The 14,831-nt window shown below is 44.2% G+C and overlaps 1 protein-coding gene across 2 annotated transcripts in view; it reads left to right on the top strand.

Moving 5' to 3' along the window:
• Positions 1 to 14,831, top strand: part of LOC147716862 (nicotinamide N-methyltransferase-like) — a 311,154-nt gene that overhangs the window by 34,561 nt on the left and 261,762 nt on the right. The gene's annotated exons all lie outside the window — the stretch shown is intronic.

A 14,831-nucleotide genomic window follows, 5' to 3' on the forward strand; every position in this document is an offset into this window, starting at 1 on the left:
ACCAAACACTGCTCTATGTCTTGGTGAGCAAAAGCTGAGGGCAGGGGGTACTCCTGAAGGGGCTGAGAATTTGTTTCCCATACTGATGAATCAGACCTATCCTGGGTTGGTGATACCCAATGTGATGTGGGCTCAGCACCAGGCTGTGAGAAGTTGGCCTGGCATATGCTGTCCACTATTCTGGTGGGCACCTTGCACCAGTCCAAACAACCCTTATTGATGACAGGTTTAAAGACAACCTTTATTGAAAGCTATCCTAAAGGTAGCTATGGAGACAGCCTTCAGGCTCTGTCTTGTAGGAATGTAAAGCAGCTTGTTTAACAAACCTATAATCTCGTGAATGACCAAATGAAAGGAGAACCACACCAGGTATGTATAAAATATATGTATTTATTCTAAGCACATCCCACTAGTCTCTTTATGAGGCTAGAGGCCAAAGCACATACGGAAAACTTAATAGCACACAGTAAATTAGCACAATATACGTTGAGCCCTAGGGGCGTACCAAACCATATATTAAGAAAGTGGTATAAGAACCACTACTTGACTAGACACAAGGCCTAGAGCCTGTAGAATCGTTGGGTTCACAAGGAACCACCCAAGGTAGTGACACAGGGGGCCCATGGAGAATGCGTGAAGTGTGTGAACACACCCGCCGGACACCGTTAGCTTTTATGCGGAAAGTCGTGGTTGGAAATTTAAAGATAAAGGAGACTTAGGAGAGGACTTTGAGCAAACCCTTTAGACTTCAGGGGTCCTAGGGCCAACACGCATGGGAGCACACGAGTTACCTCACCCAGGGAAACCGGGTGCATAGGTGTCTTTTGGTGTCAAGAATCGTCATTGTTTCTAATGGTGATCTGCTTCAAAGTGCTGCTGCCGTTGAAGAGGAAAGTGTCCATTGTGATCCAAGCCTGGATCGAAGATATAAAGAACTTGAATGCAGAGGGGACAGACTCTGGGTCATTTGCCAGTGACCGGGGTAAAATAGTCGAAAGCCCACCAATGCCGGGTCATTTCAGGTGAAGAAGGTGAAGCTTGACTCTTCAGCCACGAGGAACAGGAGGCGTCGACAACAACCAGGATCTGGAATCAAGCTGTCCCACAAAGGATGTTGAATGCTGTGGTGTTGGTGCCCAGTTTGGACCCAACAAGCCATGGCAACAGCAAACTACGCAGAAAGTAAAGAAATGCTTCAGTGTGGACCAGCAAGGTCCGAGGGACTCACCACGCCGTGGGGATTCGGGACACATCTGGAGCAACAAAGGAAGCCCAAGGAAAATTATAATTGCCTTCATAGGGACCCACCAGTTGACGGACCGGGGATGGCAAAGGAGCCTCAGGCGGAAATGCAAGCGCACTCACAGAACACTTGTGGAGTGTCGGCCCACAATTTTCGGTGCAGATGGTGCTTGGGGTTTGGGCTACAAATAACCCAAAGCACAACGCTGAGACGTCGAAAAATCAATGCACTAGCAAATGTGCACAGTGTCCTGGAGTTCCATATCCACGTCACTCACGGGGGCTGCGTGTCTCAACTTTGCTGGGGATTTGGGTCAGCCTCTGAGAAGTCTGGAAATCCTCTTCCAGGGCTGCAAGTACTTCAGAGTCCATGGGGAGCTTCAGAGATGCAGAATGGCAAATGTTTTGTTGGTGCCTGCCAAGCAGGGGAGTCACTCCTTGACTCCAAGGAAGATTCTTCCGTCCTCTAGTCTTGAGTAGAGTATCAAAGTTCTGGGATTTCTGTAGCAGAGTTTCGTCTGATGCAATCTAAAGTCCTGTAGCCAGGGGTTCCTTACTTATATAGTCTCTGCAACGGGTTTTGGAAGAGATGTATAGTGGCGCTCAGGCAGGTTAACGGTGTGGTGTACTGTGGAAAAGAAGAACAAATGCTTCATAGTGCAACCAGGTCAGGGGAAGACCCAAAATCCATGTATAAGATGTGGGTAAGAAACCCACACCAACAAAATCAAAAGCAAGTCCTGGGCACACGTATAGGGATACAGTTAATACAATTGTAGTGCTAAATTGATTTACAAATCAAAAGGAGTTTGTTAAAATCTAGTTTGCGACATCAACATTATCGGCGCCATCTTGTCCCTTTTTAGGGTCATTCGTGCGCGTAAGTGGCAGCCATTTTGAATGCCATGGCCTCTCTGCCCACTGCCGATAGCCAGCGCGTCTCTCTCTCTCTCTCCTAACCTTGCAAGCATCCCCCCGCACGCTGACAGCCCCCGCTCTCACATGCTTGGGCCATAAAACTCCCTTCAGCGCAACCCTGCCTCGGAACCCCATCCTGTTCCCAGCTCAACACCTCCCTCCATTCCTTTCATGATCCCGTATCCTTTGATAAACCCCCCTTTCCTCTGTGCCCGATTGTCCTGCTCGTTCCCAGGCCGCCACCTGGCCCTGCGGATGCTGTTTATTGCCCCCATACAGTAGGAAGCTTCCCCATCAAAGAATCCACAACTGATCAAAGCCCCCACCCTATGAGATCCGATCAACCACATGCATTCCGAGAATCGGCGGAATGCCCAGCTGCGTGACAATCATCACCTGTTGTGACCAGAGTGGGGACTTCTACTGTAAATGTGTGTGGGAACGGGCTTGAAGCGGGGATTCCGAGGATGTCTTTCCGTGTTGGCAAGGATGTGTTTCATGCAATAAAGCCATAAACCTGTGTATAAGAGGCCAGGCCTCAGAGATGCGGTTAGAGCACCTCAAGAAGATACCCTGTTGTCTGAGTTGACGTGTTCTGCTCCGTCAGAATAAAACTTCTGTTTCCTGCCTTCCAGTCTCCAGCGTCTGCCTCTTTGTTTGATAGATTTGAGTGGTATGAGAGGCGGTTAGCGCCGGGCAAAACTTAAAAAGGTTCTCGGCCAACATCTGCCCTACCCTTTTTCTACAAGTTCGACACCGGTAGTTCCATGAATGATGTTTGTGCAAATAGAGTTTGTCAAAGCAAAACGCCAACCAACACGTGCTACGTCAACAGGTAGGTCCGTGACTCTTCAGGGCTGGAAACAAACCAATATGAAAAATCAAATTATTGGTAAAAATACTATAAATGAGGGTGTCAAATATTCAACAGTGAAATCACTTAGGTGACATCACACGACACCGAACTATCAGTGGAAGCCCTAATGAAACCTATTTGGGAAGAACGACAGGTAAGCCAGGAACTACACGGAAAAAATATATATACGTAGTGACTACAAAATAGTCAAGTCAAGTCAAAGTTATGTTTATTATGACCATAGTCTTTAAACAATAGCAATAAGCAATATCACAGTTTTAAAATATTCCCATAAAACTCATAAAACAATGTAAAATTAATCCAATGTCAGATAAAAACTCTTAATAGTCCTTTTTACATTTATCAGTTTCTCTAAAATATACATCTTACCATAAAACTTATTCTAACATTTAAAACTCATTTCTTTCCTTTAGTTCTTATATCATTTCCTTCGTGTTAGAGTTCATGCAATACTACAATTTTTCTTGGCTTCTTAGTGCTTTTTGCATCGCCTTTATGTATTTCCCCAGGGCAATTACAATATCAATAGTTGAGCTTTCAAATATTAAGTTTGTTGCCTGCGCCCTTGTCCTTACATCATGTTTTATAAATACAGGACGTAGCCACGTTTTCCGCTGTTCTAAAAACGACAGGCAATCCAGTAGAATATGTACCAGGTCTCCTTTACATCCTAAACTACACCTGCAACACCCTTCATGATCTAGCATTTTTGCTTTCCAGTCTCTATTCATTAACCATGGGTGGATCCCTATCCGCAGCCTTAGTATCTCCTGCCTGTAACCACGGTTGGGAAGTATGTCTAAATAGGGGAACCAGTTATCATTTGACCAGGCATTCATCATGTGTGTTACTGATTTCTTCATTGCTAGGTATCCCATATCAATGGTTCTGCTTACTTCGTTCCCTTTTAATTTCACTCACTCTTAGTGCATGTTACTTGGAGCGTTTCCTGGGACACCTCCACCTTTAGCATTTTACAGATTTGCATCAGTCTTTCTCTACATGCTTTTGCCCATTTTAGGTCACTCTTTTGTATTTCTCTCCTACACCATTGGGCAACTTTTTGCCCTTCTAGATCTTCAAATCGATTCCAAAGTCTTATTAGTGCCATTTGAGTTTGTGTATCCCAAGACTTTGTACCTATTTCAATTCTTATGGCTTGGACCATAGACGACGGTGGTAGAGAAACAAAATAAATATTTCTTGGAATGGGGTCATCAAAGGTGAAATCCTACATATATAAAGCCATAACTCTAACTGAAATGGGTTACTGCTGATAAGAGCGAACATGTGGTCAAAGACCTTGTGCATGCGTAAAAGAGCGAGTGACATACAGTAATGGTACATGTGAAAAATAAATACCATGAAATATCCAAGATCACGTTTCAATTACTGTAACAGAAAGCCACGTTTCATTGATAAGATGTTTACACAAGTAACAAATTTAGTTTTGTAGTACATGCCAGAATAGGGGACTAATCAACAGCATAGGATATGTGATAAAAAACAGTTACTGAATTGTACTACATTGTGTAAAGTGTCTAAGATAGATGTCTGTAAGTTTAAGCGAAAAAGTGGCAGCGGTGTGCACCAGGGTAGAAAGAACAGACAAAACTGTAAAAGTGACAAGCACGTCAGGAAGGTCGGGGGAAACAGAAAAAAAGGGTATTGCATTACCTGATTTATGTGCTATGTTTGCGTGCTCTACGGTTTAAAGAAAGGAGAAATAAAAAATGGCATGCAATGAGTTATAAAGCGCCGGGGAAGAGGGCAAGTGAAAAAAAAAGGAACATGAATAGAAATTTAAAACGCGTAGTGTCCGAGGCTGGGACATCTCACCGAAAAACCAGTGATAATTCCAACCCAGTCGACGAGTATTAATGTGAGCAAAGGAAGGGGCCAGCAATAGAAAAGGAGTCACACGGGCGGGTGCGTCCGTGTTCAGCGGGCCTGAAAAGAAGCATAAGCGTTGGTCAGAACTTAAGTTAGAGAATTCTGAGTTGAAGAAACACCATATGGGGTGGGGAGAGGTTTGTAGGTCACCTCTAAGAAGCAGGGTCCAGCCTGTGTACGTCTCGCTTCCGAAGTGTGGGAGGAGTTGTACAAACAGGAAGTGTTTTTTATTGGCAAATGAAGCCAAGGCTAGAACGCTAACCTCTGTGCGTGCCTGTGAATACGGAAGTGGTTTTGTGAGCGAGTCGCGAATGGTGAGAAATGTGGAAAGGTAATACAGTAAAGGTAGTCAATATCCAGAATCGTATATCTACAGATAGTGAAAGTTATGTAATCAAAAGACATACTGAAATCAGACTTTACACTACGATAGTCGGTTGTGGTTTGGCGATTAAAATGGCATAAAGATAAACATTTTTGAGATAATATAGGTCAGGGTGTCATGTAATATTTACCTGGAAATGCAAACATCTCTTACTGGTGGTAATGCGCATGCAATAATTTCTAGCATTTGCATTTGGGTTTAGCATACACATCTTAGCACATTCATATATTCTGATAGTAGTTACAGTCAATATACAGCAATGCTGTTCAATTGAATAGTAGACAAACATGGATAAAAGCTGAAACAGACCGTTGCTTGACTGGAGAACAGTAAAGTTAATTTCATAGGAAAGATATGCAAAGCAAACTTGATACAATGATACATGATAATCATTTAGAGCTAGAGAAACTGGTCATTATGGAGTCTGGTAGTGCTATCAGGGAAATAATTGACAAGTTGAACAGCTTGTGATAAAGCTTGCTACATAGATGCAGAAAATCTAATAAAAGGGATTTACAGAATGATAAACCAGGAGAAGAAGAAAATACAAAAAGGCTGTGGGTCATGGCTTGAAAGGCATGAATGTATAGCGCCATGTTGTGATTGGATGTGAAAACATGGTCTAAAGCAAGTGTTGTGCCTTAAGTGCCCAAGAAGTATTGTAACTCATGGTTGGTGTTCTGGCCATGTCTCAGTGTGTAGGCGCATAATCCAGGTGGCCTCAAGGTGTCTTAGTTTGAGTTCACGATTTTCCCCCCTTATATTGTGTTGGGCAATATCAAATCCAAAGAATGAGAATTTTTTTACGAGCGCACTGCAAGGGGCATGACGCACCATGTAGAGCCATAGGGTACCTGGCATCCTGTTGGTGAATGGCTCTGGCGTCTTCACCGATGCTGTCTTTCAGGGCCCTGAATGTGCTGCCAACATATTGGCTTTTACAGGTGCACTCAAGCACTTACATTAAAAATTTAGTGTTACAGTTGATGTTCACATTGATCTCATAGTTACGTTTGTGGTGGCTCGTGAATTTCTTGACTCTATTTTGTGCCCATTTGCAAACATCACAGCAACCGCATTTGTGAAACCCTTTAGTGTGTGGCGTGAGCCAAGAAGAGGTTGTTGCTGCGTGTGGAACAGTGGGGCTTAGTCTGTTCCTCAAAGCCCTCCCACTTCTGTATGTGATTAAAGGCTTGGTAGTAATGCTCTCACTCATTGTTTTGTCAGCTAGTAGGATGTTTCAATGTTTATTGAGGCTCTTTCTGATCACTATGCTGAGGTCATTGTAGTCCGTTATCAATATGGTTTGTTGGGTTTGTGGTTCTTTGTGGGTTTTTGGTCGGAGTGTGCTGTCTCTGTTAATTTTTTTAATTCGGGTTTCCGCTTTGTTGATCGTGTTTGGTTTGTAACCTCTTTTTGAAAATCAGTTTTCATGTCTGACATGCAGTTTCGGAATTCAATCAGGACATTCAATCAGAACACTTGTAAAGCACACTACATACCGGGTAGTGTCTCAAGGTACTGTGGGGGGTCATGGGGGGGGGACGTGCTGCTGCTAATCGAAGAGCAAGGTCTTGAGGAGTCTTCTGAAGGCCAGTAGCCCTTGGGTCTGCCATAGGTTGGTGGGGAGGGTGTTCCAGTTGTGAAAATGATCCGACGCCAACGGTCGTTCTTCAGATGCAGGGGCATGGCTGGCGGAGCAGAGCTGGCTGGTGGGGTTGTAAAAGCTGAGTCATCTGTTGAGGTTTGCTGGCCCGTTGTAATGGAGAGCTTTGTGTGCGTGGATGAGGAGCTTGAAGGTTAACCTCTTGTTGATGGGGAGCCAGCACAGGTCTCCCAGCTGGTGTGTGATGTGGCTGTGGAGGGGGATGTCGAGGATCAAACGTGCAGAGGCATTCTGGAATGCGTTGCAGCCGTCTCAGGAGCTTGGCCAAAATTCCTGTGTAGAGGGCGTTTCCGTAATCCAGCCTGTTGGTGACGAGGGCCTGGGTGACCATTCTCCTCGTTTGGGTGGGGATCCACTTGAAGATCCTGCGGATCATGTGGAGGGTATTGAAGCAGGATGAGGAGACTGTGTTGACCTGCTTGGTCATGGAGAGGGTGGTTGGTGCGTGTGTGGTTGGTGCATGTTGGGGCTGTTCCCAGTGTAGTTGGCCACTAGGAGTTGTCCCAGGCTGAGGGGGCTGAGTTGAAGATGAGGACCTCTGTCTTGTCCGAGTTCTCCTTCGGTCAGCTGTTCCTCGTCCATTCGGCGATGGCCTTCATTCCTTCATCGAGGTTGTTTTTGGCGGTGTGAGGGTCTTTGTTGAGGGAGAGGATCAGCTGGGTGTCGTCGGCATAGGATATGATGTTGAGGTCATGCTGTTGGGCGACGTGGGCGAGGGGAGCCATGTAGATGTTAAACAGCGTCGGGCTGAGGGATGAGCCCTGGGGTACGCCGCAGAGGATCTCAGTGGCATTGGAGTGGAAGGGTGGGAGGTGGACACTCTGAGTTCTGCTGGAGAGGAAGGATGTGGTCCAGTCCAGGGCCTTCCCTTGGATCCTGGCGTCATGTAGGTGTGTGCGTAGTGTGCGGTGGCAGACCGTGTCAAAGGCAGCTAAAAGGTCCAGGAGGATGGGGCCGCTGTTTCTCCATTGTCTAGCAGGGTCCTGATGTCGTCAGTGGTGGCAATGAGGATGGTTTTGGTGCTGTGGTTGCTGCGGAACCCAGACTGGGACAGGTCCAGGATGCTGTTCTCCTTGAGGAAGTGGGTCACTTGTTTGTTGATGATTTTCTCGTTGACCTTCACCGGGAACAGGTGCAAGGAGATGGGTCGAAAGTTCTTGAGGTCCTTGGGGTCCGCTTTGGGTTTCTTGAGTAAGGCGTTAATATCTGCATGCTTCCAGCTTTCCAGGAAGGTCGCTGATTTGAAGGAGATGTTGATTACTTTCCGGAGATGGGTTGCAATGGTAGTGCTGGCTTTATTGAAGATGTGGTGAGGGGGGGTCTAGCAGTGTTCCGGAGTGGATTGTGTTCATGATTTCGCTGGTGTCTTCGTTGTTGATGTTGGTGTTGGAGTTGGGGTTGGAGAGTTACTTCACGATGTTGAAGGGCTCTTTGCTTTTGTGTGTGTTGTTATCTAGGTGGTCTTTGAATGATGCCCTCTTGGCGGATCTGATGAAATGATGGTGTCTGCGGGTGGCGTTCTTGTGGGCTATGTGACTGTCCGGTGTACGTTCACAGAGCCAGTTCTTCTCCAGTTTTTGGCATGTTTGTTTAGAGGCCTGGACCCTGGAGGTCTTCTGTAAACCAGGTGGCTTTCTTGCTGGTGTGACTGTTGAAGGGTGTTTTGAGCAGGGCGAGGGTGTTGTCGCAGTCGTCGATCCACTGTCTGAGGTTGCGGTCGGCGGTGTATGGGTTAGTGGGGTCGGTGGGTAGGCTCTTGGTGAGGGTGGTGGTAAGCTGGTCTTCGGTGGTTTTGCCCCAGCAGCGAAGAGACATATGTTGGGTGCAGTGGTGTGTGGTGAGCTTCTTGACGGTGAAATAAACCCAGCGATGGTTGGTCCAGTGGGGTTCGGTGGTGTGGTTGAAGGAGACTTGGGTCTCACAGAGAAGATAAGGTCAAGCGTGTTGCCGGCGGCGTGGGTGGGTGTTGTCATGAGCTGTTTGAGTCCGAGGTTGGCGAGGTTGTCGATCAGGGTGGTGGAGTGGATGTTGTTGTTGTTCTCGAGAAGAAGTTCACGTCCCTGAGGAGGATGTAGTCCGTGGAGGTGAGTGCGTGTGTGCTGATGAAGTCGGCGATGGTGTCGCTGAACTGTGGTCGGGGTCCGGTGGTCTGTAGATGAGGGTTCCTCTGAGGGTGGTGTTGGGATTGGTGTGGATCTGGAGGTTCAGGTGTTCGGCGGTGCTGAGGGTGTCGTCGGTGGTGGTCAAGACTCTGAGGGTTTTCTTGTGGGTGATGGTGACTCCCCCTCCTACTCCGTTGGTGCAGTCCCTGCATGTGATCTTGTAGCCTTCCTGGATGGCTATGGCGATGTCTGGTGAAGTGGTGGGGTTCAGCAGGTCTCTGTCAGGAAGGTGACGTCTGGGGCGGTTGAGTCGAGTAGGTCACAGAGTTCAACTGCGTTTACGAGCAAAGTGGGTGTTGAGAAGGATGCATCGGAGGTAGTTGGTTTCTTTGGTCACCGGTTTGGCAGGCCAGATGCTGCTGAAGCTGCAGTTCCAGCAGGTGAAGGGTCCTTGGGTTTGCTTCGGTGTGGCCCGTTAGCAGGTGCGTTCTTGTCTGGAGTTGAGTGCATGGAGGGTGCGGGCATCGTTGTGATTCGGGCGTCGTGGGGTCCGTGGGGGAATTCAGTTTTTTGCCATAAGGAATGGACTCTATCTGAGGGGCAGGGTAGGAATTGTCCTCATGAAGAATTGCATTGCAAGCGGTCTCTTTTCGATATAATCTGCTGTGTAAAATGTTCTTTTTTACGTAGAGTTCTATATCTGGGAATGTGATGTGCAATGTGCTGTGACTGCACGTGAACCTCATGTCCATGTCATTGGTGTTGAGGTGATCACAAAAGGCATCTAGCTCCTCTTGTGTACCGGACTACAGGAGAAGACGGTCATTGATATAGCGTCCTCATGTAGAGGTTTGCAAAAGAAGGTGAGAACCTTGAACCCATGGCCACACGTTTGGTTTGCTTGTACCATTTCTTATCGTACATGAAGCAATTGTTTTTGAGTATGATGTCCATCATGGATATTATCATGTTGGTGTGCTGCCACAAGGTGGCAGGTCTTTTGTCCAGATATTGTGTCACGACCTTTAGGCCTATATCAGGTTTGCGGTGTATAGAGACACCACATCCAGTGTCGGCATTATCATGCCTGGTTGTCATCGGATGTCACTAAGGATACCCAGAATATGCTTAGTGTTCTGGATGAATGACGGGAGATTTTTGAACATAGGGTTGAGAAATAGGTCGACATACTCTGCCAGTCTTTCCGTGGGCCACCCTATACCAGAAACCATGGGTCTACCTGGGGAAGGGCTGATTGTGTGTGTATTTTTGGGAGTGTACATAGCCATGGTGAGATGGGTCTATCTACTCTCATGTACAAGACTTCATTTTCATCTAGTAGACCTAAGGTGTGCCAGTCAGTCAGGTGTTTGATTATTAGGATGGTCAAAGCACTAGTAGGGTTACTCGCAAGAAGTTCATAGCAAGTTGAATCATTTAGTTGTGTGATAATTTCATTACGGTAGTCTGTTCTGTCCATTATATTGACGTTACCGCCCTTATCGGCCTCTCTTATAATTATGTCATGATTTGAGATGAGGGTTCTAAGGGTCATGCATTCATTTCTTGAGAGATTATCTCTGCTTCTGCGTTTGGGTTTGTCAAATTTGTTCTCGTATTTGCCAATGTCTTCTAAGACCAAATTGTAAAAGGTGTCCACAGAATTGCCCCCCGTAGTGTGGGGCTCCATTTTGATTGTACTTTGAGACCACTAGCAATTGTCATGTCAGTGTCAATGTCAAGTTCATACAGTAGATGTTCAAGTGTGTAGGGTGATCGTCCAGGTCACTAAGTGTCATGAGCAGGTGAGTATCTTTGTTGTCTTTGATACTTTGGAAGGTAGGGAGGGTAGTATTGACAAGGGTCGAGTGTTGGTGTTGACTTTAGGGATACTAGCAAAGTGTTTCCTAAGTTTCAGACCCCTAATAAATTTGATGCGGTCAATCTTAGTTCTGCAGAGGTCACCAGTTTCATAAGGATTAAAGTTAAGACCCTTGCTAAGTAGAGAAACCATATCCTCAGTTAATGGTTTGGAGGAGAGATTGACAACCTGGACCTCTTCTATGTTGGCTGCTATTTCCTTGTGTCCCCTGATCTTAATTTCTTCTTGTACTCATCTTTTGCCAGATCTTTTCCCTCTGCGGGTTTTCTTTCCTGTGTTTGAACCTTGCGTAAAACATTGGAGGTGGTTGCCCCTCTCTGCAGTTCGAATTCACTATCACTTGTGGGGAGGGTCTCCAGTGATGAGTAGCTTGAAGATATAGATGATGTGTCTACTCTCTCTGGTTTGTCACTATGTTTTGTGTTATGGACCAGTTGATCGTACTTCCTGGCGAAGGTAAAGACGCGCCCTTATTTGTAATCAGCCTTGTCTCTTTTCAATTGTCTGCTCTTCCTGTCTTTGATTTTGTTTTGGTAGTTACTAAGGACCTCATTCAGGATAGTGGGTTTTTTTCGGTTGCTTCTTTGAGATCCAGGTCTTGTATTTCTAGCTCTAGTTGTGTGGAACATGATTTTAGTTTAATTACCTTGCGTTCGGCATATTCAATTAAAATATGGATGAGTGTGTTCGAATTTACTGTGAATGCCTCTTCCCATTTACCTAACAGGTCGTCATCAAGGTCATCGAATGTGGGAAAGATCTGTGAACGTAGTCCCCTTGGTACCCTATTTAGCCTAAGGTACTGTTTGAGGGTGGCACTGTCCCACCATCTAGAGTTTTTGGTTTTGTGAAAAATAAATAACATGAAATGACAAAGTTCGAATTTGGGGTAGGGAGGGTGCACACTAGACTAATTATATCGTATACTGGGGACACTATATTGATGACTGTCTCCTCCTGTGATCCGGTACACAAGAGGAGATAGATGCCTTTTGTGATCACCTTAACACCAATGACATGGACATGAGGTTCATGTTCAGTCACAGCATATCACTTATCACATTCCAAGATATAGAACTCTACGTAAAAAGTCCGTTCCTTATGGTGTACTCATGAGAGCAAGAAGGAATTCCAGCAAAGAAGCTGAGTTCCAAAACTGCATGTCAGACATGAAAAACAGATTTTCAAAACAAAGCACTAACCAGAATTGAAAAAACTAACAGAGACAGCACACTCCCATCAAAAGCCCCCAAAGAACCACAAACCCAACAAACCAGATTGATAACAGACTACAATGACCTCAGCATAGTGATCAGAAAAGGGTTTCAGAAATGCGGTTGCTTGGCGTTTGCAAATGGGCAAAAAATGGAGTAAAGAAATCCATGAGCCACCACAAACGTCACTATGAGATCAATGTACACATCAACTGTAACACTACATTTGTAATGTATGTGATTGAGTGCACCTGTGAAAGCCAATATGTTGGCAGCACTCTCAGGGCTCTGAAAGACAGCATCAGTGAAAATGCCAGAGCCATTCACCAACCGGTTGCCAGGTACCCTATGACTCTACATGTTGCGTCATGCCCCTCGCAGGATTCTCATAAAACATTCTTATTCTTTGGAATTGATATTGCCCAACCCAATATATGGGGGGGAATTGTGAACTCAAACTAAGACGCCTTGAGGCCACCTGAATTATGCTCCTACACACTGTGATACATGGCCAGAACACCGACCATGAGTTACAATACTTCTTGGGCACTTAAGGCACAACCCGTGCTTTGGAACATGTTTTCACATCTAATCACCACATGGCGCTATACATTCATGCCTCTGAAGTCATGACCCACAGCCTTTTCGTATTTTCTTCTTCTTCTGGTTTATCATTCTGTAAATCCCTTGTATTAGATTTCCTGCATTTATGTAGCAAGCTTTATCACAATGGGTTCAACTTGTCTCTGATTTCCCTGATAGCACTACCCATACTGCATAATGATCCGTTTCTCTATCTCTAAATGATTATCATGCATCATCGTGTCATGTTCGCTCTGCATATCTTTTCTATGAAATGAACTTTACTGTTCTCCAGTCAAGCAACAGTCTGTTGCAGCTTTTATCCATGTTTGTCTACTATTCAATTCAACATCATTGCTGTATATTGACTGTAACTACTATCTGAATATATCAATGTGTTAAGATTTATATGCTAAACCCAAATGTAAATGCTAGAAATGATTGCATGCGCATTACCACCACTAAGAGGAGTTTGCATTTCAAGGCAAATATTACATGACAGTTAAGTCAAGCAAAAAATCCTTTTGGGACACCTTATTAAAATGACAAAACGTTCAGCAAACAGTTAAAACAGAAACAAATAAAGTAACAAAATACTGTACTCATGAGGCAAAACACAAACGAACTTATGAAAAATCCTGAACAATTTATTACACAATGCAATATTAAAAAATAATGATTCAACAATAATTAAGAAGATGGGGAAGAACATTAAAAGAAAGGAAACAATGAATTCCTATTAGTAAAAAAGGAGGTATAGCCAGAAAATTAAATTCAGCAAAAACGTCGGAATTATTTTGTAATCAATATAAAGCACAATCCTCCTTTTGTTATGTGACGCGTTTCGGTGGATCATTTGGTCAGACCACCTTCCACAGGGTTATATATAATTTCTTCCCCAAAAATTCTGAAATTGAGAAAAATGATCTTAAAAAAAACCTTCTTATTTACAACACTCTCTATTCAAGATAAAAACATTGTACAACAAATTTCACAATAACCTCGTTATATTGCCTCAAGCTTCATTTGACAGTATTACACAGACATAAAACATTGTTAAAAAGCCAAATTTGAAATATACAACATAGACAACTCATGACATTAAATATATAAAAAGAATAGATACTTCATACCCCTTAGTCCAACAATTAAGTATAGGTCGTGAGACACAGCATAGTAAATATCTACGAACAATTCTTCATTTGCAACATAAAATTTAAACCAAGCATCATTTCATTTTTTTCACTGCTTATTTGTATGTGTACCCTTGTAGTCAATGATATACATTTACTGACAGAGTGGACTGAAGTAGGAATAGGCCTGCCTCCCACAGGATGACACATCGATTGATCATAGAATGATAAGTGAGTACATCCTGGAAAAGAGTCTACTGAGGGAGCAACAACAACATCACAGTTGTTATAATTTAAATATAGGAAAGTATATGCTCACATACCTCGAATATTTCAAAATATAACAGCTTGGGGTAGATACTTTCTATGTTTTATAAAACCTTCTCTCGTCCAAAGAGTTAAGAAACTTAAGTATATCCTAATCAGCAGAATTAGAGCCACAAACGTGATCCCTGCATATAGTATACCGAATTAGCAACCCACCTTTATCAGACACAATAAGGTGGGTACATAGGACTCCGATGCAGATACAAGATAAATCTGAAAACAAAAAATACAATGGACCATGAATATCTAGTTCGTACTGCCTCAACTAAAATGATTACATCTAACCTTATACTTTCATTTATATATATTAAGTTTTAAAGATCTCCAGTGACACACAGTAGATATGAGAGGCTTTAGAAACGACACAGTCCTTGATCGAACACATACGCAGAAATATGCTGCAGTACTAGGATGGTTCCACAATTCATTAATCTCGGATACCACCGAAAAAATATAGAGCATAAGATTCCCTTAGTTCAAAAGACGAGATATTCACATGTCTCTTATTCACAGACAGTCAGCGCCTAAGCTTACCGGCATTCGTTGAAAAAACGGCGTCCCGTGTGTCGATCACCTTCACCATGTATAAAACGCCGAAGTTGTCTCACCC

The sequence above is a fragment of the Lissotriton vulgaris genome, chromosome 5 (genome assembly GCF_964263255.1).
Source record: "Lissotriton vulgaris chromosome 5, aLisVul1.2, whole genome shotgun sequence".
NCBI lineage: Eukaryota > Metazoa > Chordata > Amphibia > Caudata > Salamandridae > Lissotriton > Lissotriton vulgaris.